Source organism: Peromyscus eremicus, chromosome 7 (genome assembly GCF_949786415.1).
Source record: "Peromyscus eremicus chromosome 7, PerEre_H2_v1, whole genome shotgun sequence".
Classification (NCBI taxonomy): Eukaryota; Metazoa; Chordata; class Mammalia; order Rodentia; family Cricetidae; genus Peromyscus; species Peromyscus eremicus.
The window spans coordinates 116031988-116051430 of record NC_081422.1 but is presented as its reverse complement, the minus strand read 5'-3'; the positions used below and the strand labels follow the sequence as shown (position 1 = coordinate 116051430).

The 19443-nt window shown below is 43.2% G+C and overlaps 1 protein-coding gene across 4 annotated transcripts in view; it reads right to left on the bottom strand.

The window, feature by feature from the left end:
• Snrk (SNF related kinase) overlaps positions 1-11482 on the bottom strand; it is a 54605-nt gene extending 43123 nt beyond the window's left edge. For all 4 annotated transcript variants that reach the window (XM_059268954.1, XM_059268958.1, XM_059268955.1 and 1 more), the window contains exon 1: positions 11371-11482. The gene's annotated coding sequence lies outside the window, so the exon portion shown is untranslated. The remainder of the gene's footprint in view (positions 1-11370) is intronic.
• Positions 11483-19443: the final 7961 nt, after the last annotated feature.

The following is a 19443-nucleotide window of genomic DNA, read 5'->3' as shown; positions in this document are numbered from 1 at the left end:
ATGACTAATAGTTCCTGTCTTTGTAGAATATAAATAAACTTTTTCTCGTGCTAATCTCTTCAAAATCAGTATCTTTAACAACTCCATAGTTGAGCCGACATCTTTCTGAAGAGAAAGCATCACTGAAACCAGCCCCTTTAAAGCAGCCTTGTTGCAAGGCACATGCTCACACATGTACATACCTAGGCTAGACCTAAATGACGCAGGCTAACTAAGTCAAGAGTGTTTGGAATATGGAAACTCCCGTGTGAGAAACAAGTGCTGGTCGGTGTTACAAGAATATACTGATGCTCTCCCAGCTCAAGCAAGCAGAAATGACTGAGCACAGAGGTGTGGCTGGAGAGGAGGAAGGAAGTGTGGGTGGCCCTACACACACTTTGCAAGCTGCTGAAACAGTTGTAGAAGCAGCCTCTGCTAAACCGACTGTCAGTTTGGAAGCCACGGTTACTCTCACTGAAAGGCTGAACTTTTTGTTGACATCACCACTGCTGCAGTGAGGTCTTTGGGTCAAACAGACCTCCTCCAACTCTTCTCCCTTAGGAGAGGTGATCAAAGACGGCACTGCACACAACTGAACAAACTCACAGCTTGCTGAGAATCAAACAAAATAGGCCATGTGCAAAAATCAGGCTACCCCTAAGTCTCTCAACATTTTGTTTAGAATATAACATTCCCTCAAATGAGACAATCAATATTCTAGATTCTACACAAAATCTCTCACAAGTACTAACTACCAGAAAAAAACTCAAAACAAACTAGGCCAGTAGTTCTTCACATTATACAGACAACCAAAAGATCTGTTTTTGCAAAGCTGAACTGACATTGAATTTAACCTTCTTTCCCATAGAAACAAGCTGGTATTTTTTTTCCCCACAAATATCAAAAAATGAAAATTACAATCCTTACTCATGGGATCAACCAGACTGAAACATACACTTATAAAGAGCCAACTGAAGTCATGGTACAGATAACACTCAGTGAATATTACCAAGGTGATCTGCCTTTTTGCTAAAACCTTATCAACAAAAAGTGATACAGTGGTTGAGAGGAAGACTGTAATGAAATCCTTCAGTAATATCAGGAACCTCAGATCAAGCACAGTGAGCACAGCCCTATCATATATTCTCTACGGTTCTCTTTAACCAAAGCAAGCAATACTACAGTTTTCTAAGAGTGTGCTTCCTCCTCCCGGGAATGACAATACAAGCTATAAATCAAAGACCAAAACCCACAATAGGTCAATGGGCCCTAAGTCATGGAAGAACTAGAGTTCTGGACTGGGGGTGGAGGGTGCTGAAAATTACTATGGGGTTGGTTACAACAGCTTCAGTCTGCACTCACTGGATGGAATCTCTGTGGCACCAAAATTAAGAGTTAAGCCAATAAATCCTATTAGAAATGTCCTAACAGGCAAAGTTATACCTCCAAATCTAAGGACTTTGCAAAGTAAGGTAATGCCTAAGTATGCTCCAAGTTTTCTTGTTTGTTTTAATTAAAATACAATTACAATATTTCTCCCTTTCCCTTTCCTCCCCCAACCCTTCCCAAGACTCCCTTTACTCCCTCTCAAATTCATGGCTCTTATTTTTTGTTACTGATACATACATTTTATACACACACACACACACACACACACACACACACACACAGCCTACTGAGTTCATTAAATGTTACTTGTATGTTATGATTTCTAGGCTGACCACTTGGTAATGAACAACCAATTAGAGGTCCCTGAGAAGATGAATTCTTCCGCTCATTCTCTCAGCATCCCTTAGTTGACTATAGTTCTTTGCCTAGGGGTGGGGCCCCATGAGATTTCGGAGACCATGACAGGAAACCACAACTGATCAAATTGCAGAGAAAACAACTGATCTTGAGGTGCCCAGCTCCAATGGATACATCTACAGCACAACTCTTACACAAGGCTCACAGAACATCATGGAAGAGAGGACAGAAAGCCTGTTAAGACCAGAAAATCTACTTTGTGATCATGTCCCCCAGAAATGACAGGGAAGCTCTACTCTGACACCTCAACAATATGGCTGCTAAACAAGACCTGAACAAGAATGACATCAATAGACTTTTTATCATGTTCTAAATTTCCTTTTCAGTATGCAACTGTAATGGACTCTTAGCCCTTGACAAGACAGCAATGCCATCTCAGAGGCCTGCTCCAGTCTCTCAAGGCAGCTACTGTGTGGTCAATGCAGATCAATCACCAGAGTACCAGCTTAAGTAATCTTTCTCTTGTCTAAGCAGACCAAGTTGTAACTGGAACATACAGAGAAGCCAGGCCAGTGCCAATAATGCTGAGCAGGTGAGGCAGAGCAGAGCTGGTACCTGTGGAGGTGGCTCTGACACCAAGTCACAAGCCGGTGAGCAGCAACCACCTCAGCAGAACCTGCCTCTTGGCTAAGCATGCCATCACTTTCACCTGAGGGTAAGTAAGCTTAAACTGGTGTGGTGACAGATCTGGCATAGGTGCTTACATAACAAATAATGACTTAAACAAAAGCTTATGTGTGGAAATTACTACAAAATAGAAAAGCCAACCTACCATTACTCACTCTTCCCAGGAACACACAATGTAAATTGGAAGTCACGGGAAATTTTAAATTTAATATTTTAAAACTCTCCTTTAAAGCCTGTACAAACACTGTCAAATTCATTTTAACTCTCTATCCCTTCTTTCTCTGATTTTGGATGAAGATGACCATTTAAAAATGGTCATAAAAGAATGCTGGAACAGAAAAAGAAAATTCATCTACAGACTAAAAGTATTGGCTGATTCTGACTTAACAGAATCACTAGAATTTTCTTGCAGGGATAGGTCTGAATGCTAACTTTCTGAATAGCAATTTCACAGTGTATGTATCAAAAACCTTAACAAAAATAATGTCCTTGATTTAGTAGCCTTATCACAGGTTAGACATCTCTAGCTCCACAACTTGAAATGCTCCCAAACCATCCAAGTGGCACAGGAGACAATTTCACACCATGAAACTAATTTTCACAAACAAACTTACAAATTTTGCAAAATTATCTTCAGGATGTGTCTAAGTTGTGCATGAAACATAAACGAGTTTTAAGTTTAAAGTTGGATCTCACCCCTCAAATATGATATTTATTCAGACATTCTAAAAACCCTCAAACAAATAAACAAAAAGAAAACAAGCTCCAAAATATAGTTCTGGTCCCAAGCTTTTCAGATAAGGGACAACTAACTTGTTCTAAATGTGTCTAAAATAAAGATGAGGACAAATACTTTACATTTTATAATGTTCAATAATGTTTAAATATGCCAAAACTCAGAAATAACATTAATATGGAAATGGTGAAATAAATCAGTCTACCCAGTATTAACATTATGTTGTATAATGCTAAATAAAAAACAGTTCAGAGGCTACGTAGACAGCTCAGTCAGTAAAGTACTTGTCACATAAGCACCATCAATGCCCAAAATCCATGTAAAAAGCCAGATGTGGTTGCACATACGTAATCCCAGCACCAGGGAGGTAAAAACAAGTGGGTTACTGGGGTTTGCTGGCCTGCCAACCTCTAGCCTCCACATGCACATGCCCCGCCACACACACAAAATTCATTCACTAAGTCTCATAGCATACCATCCCAACTTTTAATAACTATGTACTTTGTTTGAATGTATATACTGTAAGAATCTAAAATGTTAAATCAGTAATAGTCATAAAAAAGAATGTATTTTCCTTCTTTATTATTTCCTGTTCTTTTAGAATGTCAGTGAATATGTACTGCTTTTATAACCCAAGAAAGAGATTATTATAATTTTTGTTTTCTGTTTATAATTATTCATTCAATGTAGTTTTGCATTAAGAGATCTATGAACAGGCCACATTCCTTGAAATATATTGTTGAAGGCTGATCTCTGTGCTCTGTGTTTTGAGCGGGTACACAGCTCTTTTGGGCTGGGGGCAAGAACATTGAGTCACTTTTATTAAGCGACAGTTTGTGCCTTAGTGGAGGACACCACACCACCCCTGTCATTAGAACCTTACAAATGGGTAAAGAAAATAGGATCCTCCAGAAAGAGCCCAGCAGCAGCTTTCAGATATGTCACAGGGTGAGAAGGGGAACCAAAGAAGGTCATGGGCAGCCACAGACCAAGGCTCCTGCAGAGGCAACAGAGCAGCAGAGAGAAGAGCACTTGCTTAGCTGACTCAGGGAGACACTGTCTGAGTCAAGTTATAACTGGGGAGAAGGGAAGTACCTTCTGTAAGCTAAGGAGAAGGCTGATGCTGAAGGGTCCGCCATGGATAACCATTTACTTAGTAGGTTTGTCAAAGTGTCATTAATTAAAATGCTGAAAATGCCCAGGAAAGGCAATTTGTCAAAGAGCTGATCTGAGGTTTCAAGAAAAGAAAAACCTTTTAGGATCCACAGGAAGCAACCAAGAATAAGATCATCCAAGGTTTCAAACTAATTTCAATGGTTCATAAACATTAATTTTTGTTAATTTATTAGATCTCCCATTACCACCCGTAGGCAGTACTCTACTCTATTACCTTATTCTGTACAGATAGAAGTGAATTTTATGGCAAAACCAGTGACTTCTTTATTGTCTTGTTTCAAATTTAAAAATGTCTCTTGCTGTAACAAATTGTTCGTATGAACTCCAGTTTGTCTGGAAGTGACTTAAAATGGTAAGCCAAGGGCCAACTGAGGTGGCTCAGCAGGTAAAGGCACTTGCCACCAAGCCTGACCATCTGAGTTCAATACTGGACAGACAGAACCAACTTCTGCAAGCTGCACTCTAGCCTACACACATGCACAAGCATGAGCACACATGTACAAATAAATACAATTTAAACAATTAAAAAGAGGAACCAGGCCAGGCGGCAGTGGTGCATGCCTTTAATCCCAGTACTCGGGAGACAGAGCCAGGCGGATCTCTGTGAGTTCGAGGTCAGCCTGGTCTACAGAGCGAGATCCAGGACAGGCACCAAAACTACACAGAGAAAACCTGTCTCGAAAAACCAAAAAAAAAAAAAAAAAAAAAAAAAGGAACCATAATTACTGGGAATCTATGTACTTAAGGGTCTTTTTACATTTGTTTTATTATTAAAATCCTCACACTGGCCATTTAATGAGAAATAAGACAGCAGGACCACAAAGGTAGGTGAAGGGCCCCTCTGCCTCCCTCCTGTGCCTGGGGGGACTCCAGGCACACTGACCACACCCAGGACTAGAAATTTTTCCTATAATAATGCAGTGCTTCCCTTTTACCCAGGCCTCATTAATTCCCAGAGAAACCAAAGTACTAAAGTGGATTTCTGGTCTCCTCCAATTTTGACATGGCATAAATGGCTGGCCCCAGCAGTCACTAACCAGAAGAACTACCGGTGCCACCAAAGGCTCACCTGATAAGCATTATTAACAAAAAATTTTTTGAGATGTTGAGAATCTGTGTTTAAGTTAAGAAAGAAAGTTAAGAACAAACAACTAGATGGGCGATGGTGGTGCACGCCTTTAATCCCAGCACTCGGGAGGCAGAGGCAGGTGTATCTCTGAGTTCAAGGCCAGCCTGGTCTACAGAGTGAGTTCCAGGACAATCAGGACAGTTACATAGAGAAACCCTGTCTTGAAAAACCAAAAAAGAATAAACAACTATGTAGAAGTTAGGCTTAGGTCATTACTGGTCACCTAAAAATAGAACAACTTAAAAAAAACATCCTATGATTTCTTGTCCACATCTGTGGACAGCAAGAGTCTTCCCAAACCAAAGCAGGCAAGCAAGTCAAGAAGAGTTCAAGCAAGTTCTAGTTACCTCTTAAAACTTTATCCTTCCCCAAAGTACAAATTTACTGTACTTTGCAAATCACTTTTTTCTCCATTTGTTTCAAAAAAGCAGTTTCCTTCTTAAGGGGATTGGTAAATATTCATCAGGCAGAGGTATAAATTAATCCCTGAAACCAGACTAAACACTGTCATTCAAATTTCTCTAGCACTATTATAATCCTCATGTCAACAGAAAACTACTTAACCTATAGAAAGCCACGTAAACCAGAACACTAGCTTTAAAATCCAACCTCTCTGCTCGTATTCATGTGTACATCATCATTAAAGAGACTCACAATCCTCTTGTACAATACAGCATCACAATCTATCTATGAACACATTAGCACATTGTCCTAGATCCAAAATGAACTTTCATAGACAAGCCATCCTGTCTTGATGTTTTAAAAATCTAAACTATACTCTCTCCAACACAGAACCAACAGAGTTAAATAGTGAACCAAGTTTCACAGATCAAACTTTTCTCCCAGCTATCCAACACAGTGAGTGAAAGACAATACGAAGGTACATAGAGAAGGAGCTAGTAGTGGGTTTAAGATTCCATATTTCAAAGTGTTACTTGGTAAGCTCTTCCTTCCTTCCATCTCCATAGGTTCTTAGCTGGACTTCATGTACTCAGCAACTAGGCAGCGTCAAATAGCAGAGCAGCAGGAATGGTATCTAAGGCCCTAGGGCCTAAGAAGCAAGGCAAGTTCCTTCAACACTGTCTATAGAGCAAAGTCACCAGCCTGGACAATTCTACAGCATAACACAGAAACAGGGTGTAAGAGGGATCAGAGCCACTCAAGGATCCCCTCCAGCTTCTCAATCTTCCTTCCAAGAGATTCAAGTGCTAAGAAGAACTGTAAAGTTAGTTCCCTAACCTAACATTCCCTAGTAACCACAACAAACTGCCCCCTAAACAACTCTCCATGACATCAACTAGGAAGATCTCTGCCTCAGGCTGTTTACAACCTCTTGCAGGGACAGACATAAAAATAAAAATGAAAAAATAATAATAATAAAGAGGTGCTATTTCCCTTAAATATGCCTTGGAGGGTTCACAGAAGGCATCCCAGAGAAATCTGCATGTACTTGAGCTAACTGAAATCATGAAGTGGGGAAGAGGCTTTCAGGAGAGATCCCTTACTGCGATGGAAAGAGAGCATACTGTGATGGTATAGTATCACAAGTGGAACACAGATCCAAATGGCCTGGTACCAAATTTTCTCTAAGCTCCAGCTGGCCCTAACTCATGCTTTACCACCAATTAAAGGTCACTGATCATTTCCGGTGCTGTCCTCACCTCCTGTCACACACCAGCCCCCATACTCACTGGCATCACAACATCCTATACCATTATCATCACAACTGTGTGTCACAAATTTGTATGACTATGTAGTCATTAATCCTCATCCTCACTGACTAGGTAGGAATTATGTCTGTTTTATTCAGTTCTGTAACCCAGGTATAGTATCTGTATGTATAGTAACTGTTAGGTATAGTATTTACCTGAACACATTGACAATTTTATTACATGAACAAATGAAAACAGACATGAGCTGCCAACGGAGTCTTAGGTAAAGGAATAGCAATCAGATGGTGGCTTCAGAAACTAGTCCAGGGGCAAAAGGAAGATCCTACTGAAAGTGCCAAACTGAGCTGGGAGACAGCTGAGACTACTGCACAGGTCTCCAGTAAATTCTTACCAATGGCTTAAAACTGAGTGCGGCCAGAATCTGGACAGTGATGGTGAGGATCAAAGAGAAAAGATGCACTGCAGAGGTGGAATCCAAGAACACAGCGCCCAGGAGCAAGGCAGAGGGACACATGGAAGGAGTGAGAGGTGGTGGTGCCAACCTCAGAATGGAGGACAGCATCTACATACGCTGGCAGAGTGGAAGATTTCTCTCTAGCTCCAAAACTGTATGACTGAAAAGCAAGTAAAATCCAGCCTAGCTGTGTTTAAACAGGCACGTTTCCATTAATAGGCTTATAAAAGTCATCTTAAGTGACCAAGACACTTCTTGAGTGCACATACTGTATCAGGCATGACTCCCACCTGGGGATAAGGAGACAAAAGTAGTCAGCCTTCAGTTACCTGAGAAAGTAACCACATGTCAACAACTGAGAAAATAGGCCCACTGAGGCTGTGATTTGACCAGTTACCATACGTAGTCAATGCTTCTAGAATGCTGACTTCGTACCCAACAATAAATGGTCTAGGCAAATCTGCAATTGAGAGGTGAACAGAAATATATGGATGGACCCTCTTACTTTGTATATGGGGACACTTAAAGCATCATGTCCAATGGACAGATCATGCCCTGTCACTGAGTTGCCCTGGACTGAGTTGCTATTGGCAGCAGACTGGGGGTCACAGCCTAAGAAAGGGACAGAGGCCTGAACCGCATGGAAAGAGCCTAACTGAGCACAGGCCAAATTATGGAGGACCCAAGGTCATTTCTTGAGATGCTCTTGAAGTAACAATGTGGAGATGAATATTCAGGGAGCCTGGGTTCTCTCCTACCAATGGCAAGAAATGGTTTCCCAAGGGGTGCAAGGCCACAACCCAAAACAGATGTGCAGAAAAGCAGATGAGGAAATGATTCTGTGAAAATAACAGTTCGGATCCAGCCCATCCCAAGCACACCACACTTCCAGTGCTCACTCTCAAGGCCACCAGACCTCACAGATTTGACAGTGTGGCTCTTCCCAAACCACAACAAAAAGCAAACACACCCCAAAGATGGTGCCATACTCTCCTTCCTTTACAAATGCTTTAAAGAATGTGCAGTTGTGTTGTGTCTACCTCAACTCCCTTCCACACACTTAAGTCTGAGTTCTCTCACAACTGTTCTCATCTTACTCCCTGCCTGGAATTCTAGCCTTTGAGACTGGTTCAGCTGTGGCCTTCTGTGAGAAGCACCCCTTACTGTTCACGGCCTCATGCTCTATGGGTCCGTCTCTACTCCTGTCCAAAGCCAATCCTGTCGGTTTACCTGGGTGGTCTACAATAACTTCTAAGCACCTAAGAGCAGAAACAGCCTCCCAAACAGATAAAAGACCCCAGAATACATGATCAAAGGTTTATCCTCCCAAATCTACTCAGTCTTTCTACCCAAGTAGACCTAAGATTTTGCCCACACGTAATGGGGAGTCTGCATTCTGAACAGCAGGATTTTGTTAAGAAACCCATGCCTCAAACTCATGATCCTATTATCTCATTCTCCCAAGTGCTGGGATTATATGTGTGTGTTATCTCACACTCTTTTGTTCTTGAGATGCCATACTCATTATGCAGCCTAGGCTGAACTTGAACTCTGGCCCCTCCTACCTTTGCCTCCCAAGTACCAGTACTACTTGGTGCTGAATTATTTTCTTACAAAAACATTTCAGCTAAAAACTCTAGCTTGTAGCTGAGATGCTGTTAAATTAGGCCTTCAATATTTCTCACCTATGTGTTTAAGTCAGAAAATTCAGGCTGTTTGTCCCTTTTCAGCCTAGACAGTGTAATGAGCCGATGCTCAGAAAGGTACAAAAGCGAAGAAATCATATCTTATTTAATACCAGTGCTTAGAACCATAGCCACTCAATATCTCCCCAAAACAACCGTTTTTTTTTTGTTTTTTTTTTCTATTTAGTTTCACTTTCAACATGAGGGAGGTACCCTCACTGGTGTAGATGTGTCCATTAAAAACAACATAAATATCCTTCAATTTTAATTAAAAGACACTTAAAAGGCTTCCTTTTATGATTATGTGATTAAGTCACATGATCACCAAATAAAAACCCAATCTGTATGTCTGGTCTATAAAAGCAAAAAAAATAAAAACTAGTACAACTTTTGAGTGCTTAGTCTAAACCCTTGGTTCTCAACCCGTGGGTCGTGACGGGGGAGGGGGAGGGAGGAGGAGGTTTGAACAACCCTTTTACTGAGTTGCCTAAGACCATTGGAAAATACAGAATGTACATTACCATTCACTACAGGAGAAAATTACAATTATGAAGTAGTAACGAAAATAATTCAATGGTTGAGGGTCACCACAACATGAGGAACTGTATTAAAGGGTTGCAGCATTAGGAAGGTTGTTTAAACTAATGTGTCATACTGAAATCATTAATTAAAATACTCAGAATAGTATAAAATTTTACAAACAAGGTAAGAGAAAATTTTGTGCATAAGTAAAATAGTAACTGGCTGTGCAAAACTTTAAAGATCAAAAGTGGCATTGAAAGTTTCTGATCCAAAAGCCTTGAAGATGGGAATATAAGTCTGTGCCGTGCTCTTGACTTTTTACCCAGCTTCAATATGTGACCTTGGGAATGCCATGCAATTTCTTTCATTCCTAGTTCTGTAAAATGGGACAATTTTACAGAATACCGACAGTCAGAAGAACTGCTATGTATGTGGTGTTCTTTCAAAGAAACTTGTCTAATTAGTACGTTCTAATCACCACACATACAGAACATTCCTCTTCAAGAACCCAATTCCAAGAGAAATATTTAAGCAGACGTTGAAGACAGATTTTCTGAAGGGAATGGTTCTATAAATCTGGAAAGCACTGTAACAAGATTAGAAATTAACAAGCTGATTACATAATCCTTGACAACCTAGGCTTCCGACTACACCGATGCATACGGTGATAAGTGTGTCCCAAGCCCTACAAAGGATCCAAACTGAGCCTTTTGATGTTGGACAGTAATCTGGGGAAAACTGCAGAAGGAGCCTTACACCTGTAGGTCCATCACTTACTTCCCCTTCAAGCGCTGAGGTGGCTTCACCAAGGCTCCCGAGACTTGGAGAATATGCTTTTTAAATGGAAGGGAGAGTAAGAAACCCTATAGCCTTTGACTTCCATAGTCTTAGGAACCCCGGAGCTAAATTCTACTCCAATGCGCACCTGACCCGAACTCACAGCGAAGCTCCTAGGTTGTAGCTGATCCCACTGTTAATAACACAGCTCGAGGACGCCTAAGCATAAAGGGTTGCCACTTTCCTGGTTCCCGAATCCAAGCAAAAGGCAGCAAGGTGTTTGTTTTTATTTTAAATGCTTCGGAAAGAAATCAACAGGAACGGCGTCTCCCGACCCGAAAAAAAATCCGAGCAGTCCCCGGGGAGCCGCACTGCTGCCCCTTCCGCAGCCCGGCGCCCTTCTCCACAGACCACAACCGCGTCTCCTTGTTATCGTGAGGCGGCGGCCGCTCGCGGACGCCCAGCACAGCTGCCGGACCCCGAGGCCCACGGGGAAACTGAGGCCCGCGGAGCCCGTGCCGCCCGGGGCCCGCTGCAGGCACGGCGCGGAGCCGCGGCGACTCCCGCGCTGCCGCAATCCCGCGGCGGCCGCAAGGGCAGGGCCGGACTGCGCGAGGCCCGCAGGCCCGGCGAGCTCGGGGCCGGGGTGGCGCCGCGGGCCGCGTCCTCCGCGCAGGGCGCCCCGGGCCGAGCGCGCAACTTACTTTCCGCCTGCGGCGGCGCCCGCCCAGCCCCTCTGAGGCGGCCGCTGAGGAGAAGCGCAGGCCCGGCCCACGCTCCCGCCCGGCGCGCCGCACTCGCCCTACCTCAGCCGGCAGGCGGGCATCGGTCCGCAGCGGCCGCGGCGTCGACAACTCCCTCCCGACCGCTGGAACCCCGCACCCAGCGCTAATCATAATACGGAGCGAGCGGCCGGGGGTGCGGCCACACTGCGCATGCGCGGGCCTTACGTCACCGTGACGAAAGCGGCGAGGTGGGGTCTTGTGTGGGGGCGGGGCCTGGGGCCGGCCGGGGCGGGGCGGGGCTGGCGGGCGCACCTGCAGGCCCGCGCGGGCGCTGCTGGAGGGCGTCCTGGCCCGGGCCTGATCACAGCCCACTGTGGCGGGCTGGGGCGCTGGAGAAGAATAGGGATTGCACAGGAGGAAGCACCAGGGCGATGGACAGCGACAGGATTTAGCAGCTCCAGCTGGAGCTTTCAGGGGACATCTGAGGGCAGGCACTGCATCTTGGGGTGGAGGGCAGGGAGCACACGCGCTTTATCCTGAAGGTTCACTCCATCTCCTGTCCTGCATTAAGCAATGCGAGACAACAAAACGAATATACATATGCACACGCATACATACATATATATATATATATATATATACATGCATACACATATGCACGTATATATACACACACACATTTTTTTTTTCCTTTACTGTTTCTTCTCTCTGGGAATCCTTTTGAAGAATTCTGTTGATTTTGTTACTATTTATCAGAAAGGAGCAAAACCCAGCACCTAAATGCAAACTTACCTCCAAAGTCAGCAGAAGACACTGGCCAATCCAGACAGCCTCTGGAAACAACGTGTACACATCAGACATTAACTTGGCCATTCATGGTTCTGCTCCAAGGTGACTCAGGAAGGGACCTTAGTGGTGGGAGGACAAGAGGGAGAAGACTTCCAGCTGTCACTCCTGGAAGGATGGTGAGCCACAGAGACTAGTCTTCTAAGGTTCCTGAAGAGGAGTCCCCCCAACCTCCAACCCCACCCCTGCTGTTCCCTCATCCCCTAAGAAAGGTCCTCAGTAAAGAAAGACGGGAGCAAAAAGAGCTTCTTACGTGTCCAAGGTTGTCTCAACTGCCTGGACAAAGGAATCTAAAGGGCTTTTAGCGATCTCTCTGTTGGTCAGAAAATGTCAAAATCCTTTTTCTTTATTTATTTATTACTACAACATCTACTTTGCATGCCTGAAGATGGCTGGGGAGTGGCATGGATGGGAAGGTGGTCTCTCTGGGTAATAACAAGATCTTCTGCTGAAATGGGGACTTGTTTAGCACTGGGTGGTAGAGTGCATGTAGGAAAGCCTCAAGCTTGGCCTCTGCTCCTTCAGGCCCCACCTCTGCAGTCACTCTGACTTAAGATTATGAAAGGACAGTGTCATTTTGTTATGGAAATTCTTTCTTTTTCTTTTTCATTCTTTCCTTTTTCCTTTTTCTTTTTCTTCTGTGCGTGTGTCACAGCATCTATGTATAAGTCAAAGGACAACTTGTAGGAGAGAGAGAGAGAGAGCTTTGTCCCTCCATCCCTCCACCATGTGGGTCCTGGGATGGAACTCAGGTCACCAATCATGGCAGCCGGCCCCTCCACCTACTGAGCCATCTCAGAGGCCCTGACAGGGAGATTCTAACTTAGACCCGTGTTGAGCAACTGCTCCTAACTCCTAACTCGGACTTGCACAACTCATTCTTTTGCTGAAATACCATGACCTTTCTCCTCTGGGAGCTATCACTAGTCAGGGGACACTGTGGCCAAGAGCAGAGTGAAAGTATCATTCTAATGGTCTTCCAAGGGAAGTCCAGTGGCCTTTGTCCTCAAGTCTGTACCCCAAAGGGACATCCATAATCACAGGACAATACCACAACACATGAGCCCTTTAAAGTGGAGTGTTCATGTTGCTGCTGTGTAACACAGACTCTGACCAAAAGAATAGATTGAAGTGAGTCAAAATTATAAACTGATTTCAGTGAAATCAGCTCCAGTTCTCTTCCTGAGATGAACACACAGTGCTGTCTACAGGTCATTTACTCGCCTGCAGGGTGTCCTGGGAGGCTGGGGCACTGGTGACAAGAAGTGACCCATTTTCAGTCCCATACCTTCAATGTGTTAGCTAACATGAGATGATTATGCTTGAGCAATATTTTAAAAATATTTAAATACAAATTAAGTTATTATTACTTTACTTGGCTTTTAATCAAACTTGCTTAGTTTAATGAAGAAACCCCTTCTTGAATCTGCCCCAAGGCTGTCTTTGATATACACTGCTTTTTTAATGTTAGGTCTTTTCATGAACTTGCAAGAAGCTTTAATTAGATACACAGTACAAAATGACAAGACAGAGCTCGCAGGCTTGTGTTACAGTCTCTGATTCAGATCTCAAAAACAACAGAGTGGCAACTATTTAAGGAAGACGTTGTTTATTAGAAGAAAACCAGGGAGGTGCAATGATTTAGATCAAGATGTAAGAACCAAAAAAAAAAAAAAAATGCGAGAACCAAGCAGATTCATGAAGAATTACTGTTTTGTTCTTGACCCTCAAAAGCAATGTGTTTAACAAGGTTACCCTATTCAGACAGTATTATTTTCATCAATTACAAAAAAGTTGAAAGTAAGTATATTTAAAGCAACAAATGTTGATTATCCACCTAAAGTGAATATTTCGAGTTGTGATTATTGATTTTTCTCTTACATTTTCAACTAGTCATTTTGTACATTAATACATTTCTAAATTTCCTAATGCATTTGTAAATCCTGGCTTCATCCCAGTTCACAGAAATATTTCTTCATTGGAATAGCCTCAAGAGTTCCTCAAAGATTCCTTCCTCACTCTCTGGCATCAATTAATACCTCCTAACTCTCTCATCCTGTGTGTGAATTAATGCTGTGTGTGTGTGTGTGTGTGTGTGTGTGTGTGTGTGTGTGCATTTGTGTGCATGCATTCATGTGGGTGCATGCCTATGTTCTTGTGTGCATGTGCTCTCTCACACATGTGTGTTTGTGTGTTACACATCAGGTGTCTTCTTCAATCACTCTCCACCTTGTATTTTGAGGCAGCATCTCTTACTGAACCTGGAGTCCACCCACCCATTCTGCTAGAATAGCTGTCCGGGAGGCCCCAGGGACCCTCCTGTCTCTGCCTCCCCAGTGCTGGGATCACAGGCATGCACTATGATGTTTGGCTTTGTGCATGGGTTCTGAGGATCCAGACTCAGTATCTCCTGCATTCCAATACTTACTGACTGAGCCATCTCCCTCTAAGCCATAGTAATGGTAACTCTCTCAAAGGGTGATATGAAACAGTAATTCTTAAACCAGGTTCCCTGTAGCAGCAGAATCCGCTTCTCCTGGGAACCTTGGCTGAATTTTTAATTTTCTCAGATTGACTAAGTCAGAAATTCTAGTTTTTATGTTTGGAGACTTCCAGGTGCTTTTGGTGGAAATAAAGTTTGAGAGCAACTGTTGATGGGTTTGATTTTAAACTTCAGAAAGTACTAACATATTGTAAGCAGTATAGTAATGAGAATTTTATAAAAACAACACAACATGGTGTTGTCAAAATACACAGTTTTATGCCCCCTGCCAATGACATGTGCATTTTGCTCCTATAGCAAATAATTACTCGCCCAAAACTTCTATATAGCCTACTAGACCCCTTATGTCCTGGCCCCTGCCCTTCCTCTCCTTTCTTCTCTCTCTCTCTCTCTCTCTCTCTCTCTCTCTCTCTCTCTCTCTCTCTCTCTCTCTCTCTCTCTTTGTAACACATCTTCAAACTGTGGTTGGCCTCAAACTCATAATCCTCTCACCTCAGGCTCAGTGAGAGATTATATACTCCTGGTGCTCACCATAGTTTCTGTGAGCCTACAACTTTCCTACTTCTCAGAAAGAGAATTGCTGTTTCACCCTAAGCCTTTGCTTTTCTGTTCCCTCTACTTTAAAATACCACCTGCTTCTGCTGCTTCCAACCTTGAATACTCTAAATCCACACCTAGCTTTAAAACCAGCCACCTCTGGCATACCCACTGCTGGCCCACTCCGTTCTGAAGTGGGAGTTCTCCGGAACTGCACACCCTCTGCACATACCCCTTGCAGGCATTTTATTTCTTTTCCAATCCAGATGTCTTTAGTTTCTTTTGCTTACTTAATTGGCTGGCTATAACTTCCAGCATAATATTAAACAGAACTTGGAAATGGAAGGGCATTTTTGTCTTTTTTCCTTAAGCTTATGTGCACCTGTAGGTTGTCACTATAGAGTGTGATGTTCTTGCCACAGATGCCTCTTATCTGGTTGATAAATTTCATAGTTTGTTGTGAGTTTCATCATGAATGAATATTAGATTTTGTCATTTTTCTGTATGCACTCACACAGCAATTTGGTCTTTGTCCTTTATTAATGGTGTGATACTTTATAAGGATTTTTGTTTGTGTTCACATGCTATTTTCCAATGTCTCTGGTCTCCGAATCAGAAAGTATATGTCTCCTCCTCAACTCTTTAACATCTGTCATGCTTTCTTCTTCAAATATTTGACAGGATTCACCAGGAAAGCCATCAGGGCCCAGACTTTTCTTTATGGAAAAACTTCTAATTAGTAATTCAGTTTCTTTACTTACTCTGTTCTGACTTTCTATTTCTCCTCAAATTAGCTTAGATTGTCTGCCTGTTTCTGAGAGTGTCACCAACCTTTCCTTTAAGACACCTAATTTGTTCTTCACGCCATCTCTTAGCAAGCTCCTTCACCTCTGCTGGGCTGATGGTGACATCACTCACTTGCTAAGATTTTTAATTATGTTTTCTTTTACAATAATTGACTTTTGCTTTTATTATTTCCCCTATTTTCATGTTTTTATCAATTTCCTTTCTGATGATTATCATCTTGCATCTGTTAGGAATTTAATTTGCATTCTTCTGGGACCCTTTGTTTTCTGAGTTAGTCATTAAAAACTACGTTTACCTTGAAATTCTGCTTGGCCACATCCCCTACATTTGAGGGGCTGTTATTCTGTTTCTAATCCTTTCAAGGAACTTCTACTTTGCTGTGTGATCATCTTCAACCCATGGCTTATTTAAAAGTCTGCTGCTTAATTCTCAACATTTGAGATTTCACAGTTATTTCTGCCCTCGAGTTTTGTTATTCTGTCATTCTCAAAGAACATGCTGTGATGATTTTGATTTTCTGAATAATATTGGGGTTTGTTTTAGGGCCTAACATTGATCATCCCTTCCTTCTTAAGTATGAATGAAACCTGTCTATATGAGATGTCACTCCTATGATTACATAATATTGAAACAGAAATTATATGATGATCCTCTTGGAACCATGAGTCCCCCTCCAACACGTGGGGAGCAGAGAAAGCGTCTGGTTTGTGGGGAAGAGAAATCAGGGAATTCAAAGCACAAGAAGGTTTGGTGGAGTACCACTTTAAAGATGGAAGAGCCACATAGAAGAGACCAAAAGGAAGTCTCTAGAAGCTCTGTGATCCCTAACAAAGAGCCAGAACACATGACATCATTCCTGCAGCTGCGAGGAACAGAGTTTCTTCAGCAACCTGAATGAGCTTGGAAGCAAATTCTTTCTGGAGCCTCGGACCCCACTCTGACTGGCAGTTTGGCTTCAGCCCGCCTGGTGAGACATTAAGCATCAAATACATGGGGTTTTTTTGTTTTTGTTTTGTTTTGTTTTGTTTTGTTTTGGCTTGGTTTGGTTTGGTTTGGTTTGGTTTTTTGAGACAGGGTTTCTCTGTATAGCTTTGCGCCTTTCCTAGAACTCACTTTGTAGACCAGGCTGGCCTCGAACTCACAGAGATCCGCCTGCCTCTGCCTCCCAAGTGCTGGGCTTAAAGGTATGTGCCACTGCCACCACCACCGCCTGGCCGAATACATGTTTTTACACTGCTAAGTTCGTGGAAATTTGCTGTGCGGCAAAAGAAAATTAATATAATATCGATAGGCACAGTGGCGCACTCCCGTAATTGTGGCACTTGGGGGGCACAGTCAGGAGGATCAAGAATCCTAAGGTCACCCTTGGCTCCATGGTGAATTTGATGGCATCTGAGCTCCATGAGACCTTGTCTTGAAACAAACAAACAAAGATGGGGAGAAGAAGAGAAAAGAGAAGTAATATTTTAAAAGGCAAATATGGTTTTACTCTGTCAAAATTAGAAGTCCTACCTCCTGGCAGAATTAATTCAAAAAATAAAATAAGATTCTAGATTCTCTTTAAAAGTCTGAAGCCCCATACTTTGAGATCTGATCAATGGCTGTTCACACCCTCCCTGTCAGCTAAGATCTGATCAGTGGCTGTTCACACCTCCCTGTCAGCCAAGGTCTGACCAGTGGTTGTTCACAACCTCCCTGTTAACCAAGGTCTGACCAGTGGCTGTTCACACCTTCCGTGGTAGCCAAGGTCTGTGCTTTCCAGTTCATATCTGCCTATCACCTGGACATTTCCTAGGCCTGGCTCAGAACATGGAACACTACGACAGCTAGTCAACACATGCCAGCTGTTAGTGAGCACTCAGTAAGTTTGATTTAATGAACAAACAGCATGGGGAGAGATTTCCATAGGAGCATATGAATAAGCCCTTGAGATGGCCAAGTCCTGTGGCACCTAGCAAGACTGAAGGATGCAGTGACAAAGCTTGTCCACCTCAAGGAGTTATCCTTTAAGTCCCACCAAGAATGTCTGGTTACGTCTCATTGTCCCAGTATGTCACATGACCAGATCTTGTTCCAAAAGAGATTGAAAAATGTAGTTTTCAGGTAACCACATGCTCCCTTAGCCCAAACAAGGAAAGGAGGATTTTGACAGGAAGAAGAGGAGAATGGACTTTGGATTAAGCGACTCACAGGTTTAATTTAACATCTAGGTCTCAAAAAGGACCAAGATAAGCATCCAAGAAGCTCTCAAGGCCCTTCCCACCAGTATCTACCCCAAGCAACCGCCTGATTTTGCAGGCCTTTTATTCAATTTCATATGGATGAAATCACTCAGCAGGTTCTTCTGTAGTCTGCTTTCACTTACAGACTGAATACTGAAGGCAAAGAAAATGAGATCAGAATGGCTTAAGCTTTCTATGAAGAAACTTAATAATTAGGCTTGAGGAAATCAAGGCTCACAGTGTGATGGTTGGACAGCCCGTGTTGAGTCCATGGTCATGGGATACTCTGTCATCCTGAGGAGCCACTGAAGCTCCAAGGCCATGTCTATCATGGTGAAGGTAAGATTGGTCTTTCCCAATACAGACAGGAGGTGACAGGGTGACAGGCAGTGCTGAGCCTGTGGCTGGAGTTGGCATCTGACGAGTGAGCAGAACTGAGCTGAGCCATCTGGGCACAAATGTCAAAATAGCAAAACTCATTTCCTGAGGGTAGCCTTGCAAATACAGCTTTACTCATTTCTAGTTCATGATTGTGTGTGTGTGTGTGTGTGTGTGTGTGTGTGTGTGTGTGTGTGCATTCCAGTGTACATGTGTGTGCAGGTGTGCATGCTGAGGCCAGGACAAACTGGCATTCTTCAGGTCCCACTTGCCTTGGTTTTTAGACAGAATCTCTTACTGACCTGAAACAGGCTAGGTGCCTGCCCTGTCTCTGCCTCCCCGCCACTGAGGTTAGAAGCATGTATCACTGCATCTAGCATTTTTTACATGGGTCCTGGGGAGGGAACTCATCTTCACACTTGGGAGACAAGCACTTTCCTGACTGAGCTATCTCCCAAACCTCAACAATTCTATCTTAGTTTTCCTACTATGCCTCAGAATCAGGAGCAAAGATATGAAAAATATTAACAACAGTGAAAAGCAGAATAAGGAAAGCTGATTCAGGCCTTAAGAACAGCCTCCCAGATCAACCAGTAGTCCTACATTTACCGTGAACACTAACTCCCTTGCCTGCCTAGGCTGTGGCACCAGAATAATTAATTGCTCACTTTCCCAGCCTTTTTTTCTGGCCAGTATCTAGGTGGAATTCAGCTGTGGGCCAAGGCGGTGGGCTTGGGAATAGCTTTTGTTTTCCTCATACAAAAGGACAGCTGCCGCTGGCTCTGGCCTTCCCTTTCCTTCCTCCCTGGCTGTGGGCACGCTGCCTGGAACTGGGGCTGCTCTCCTGAAACTGTGAGAGAG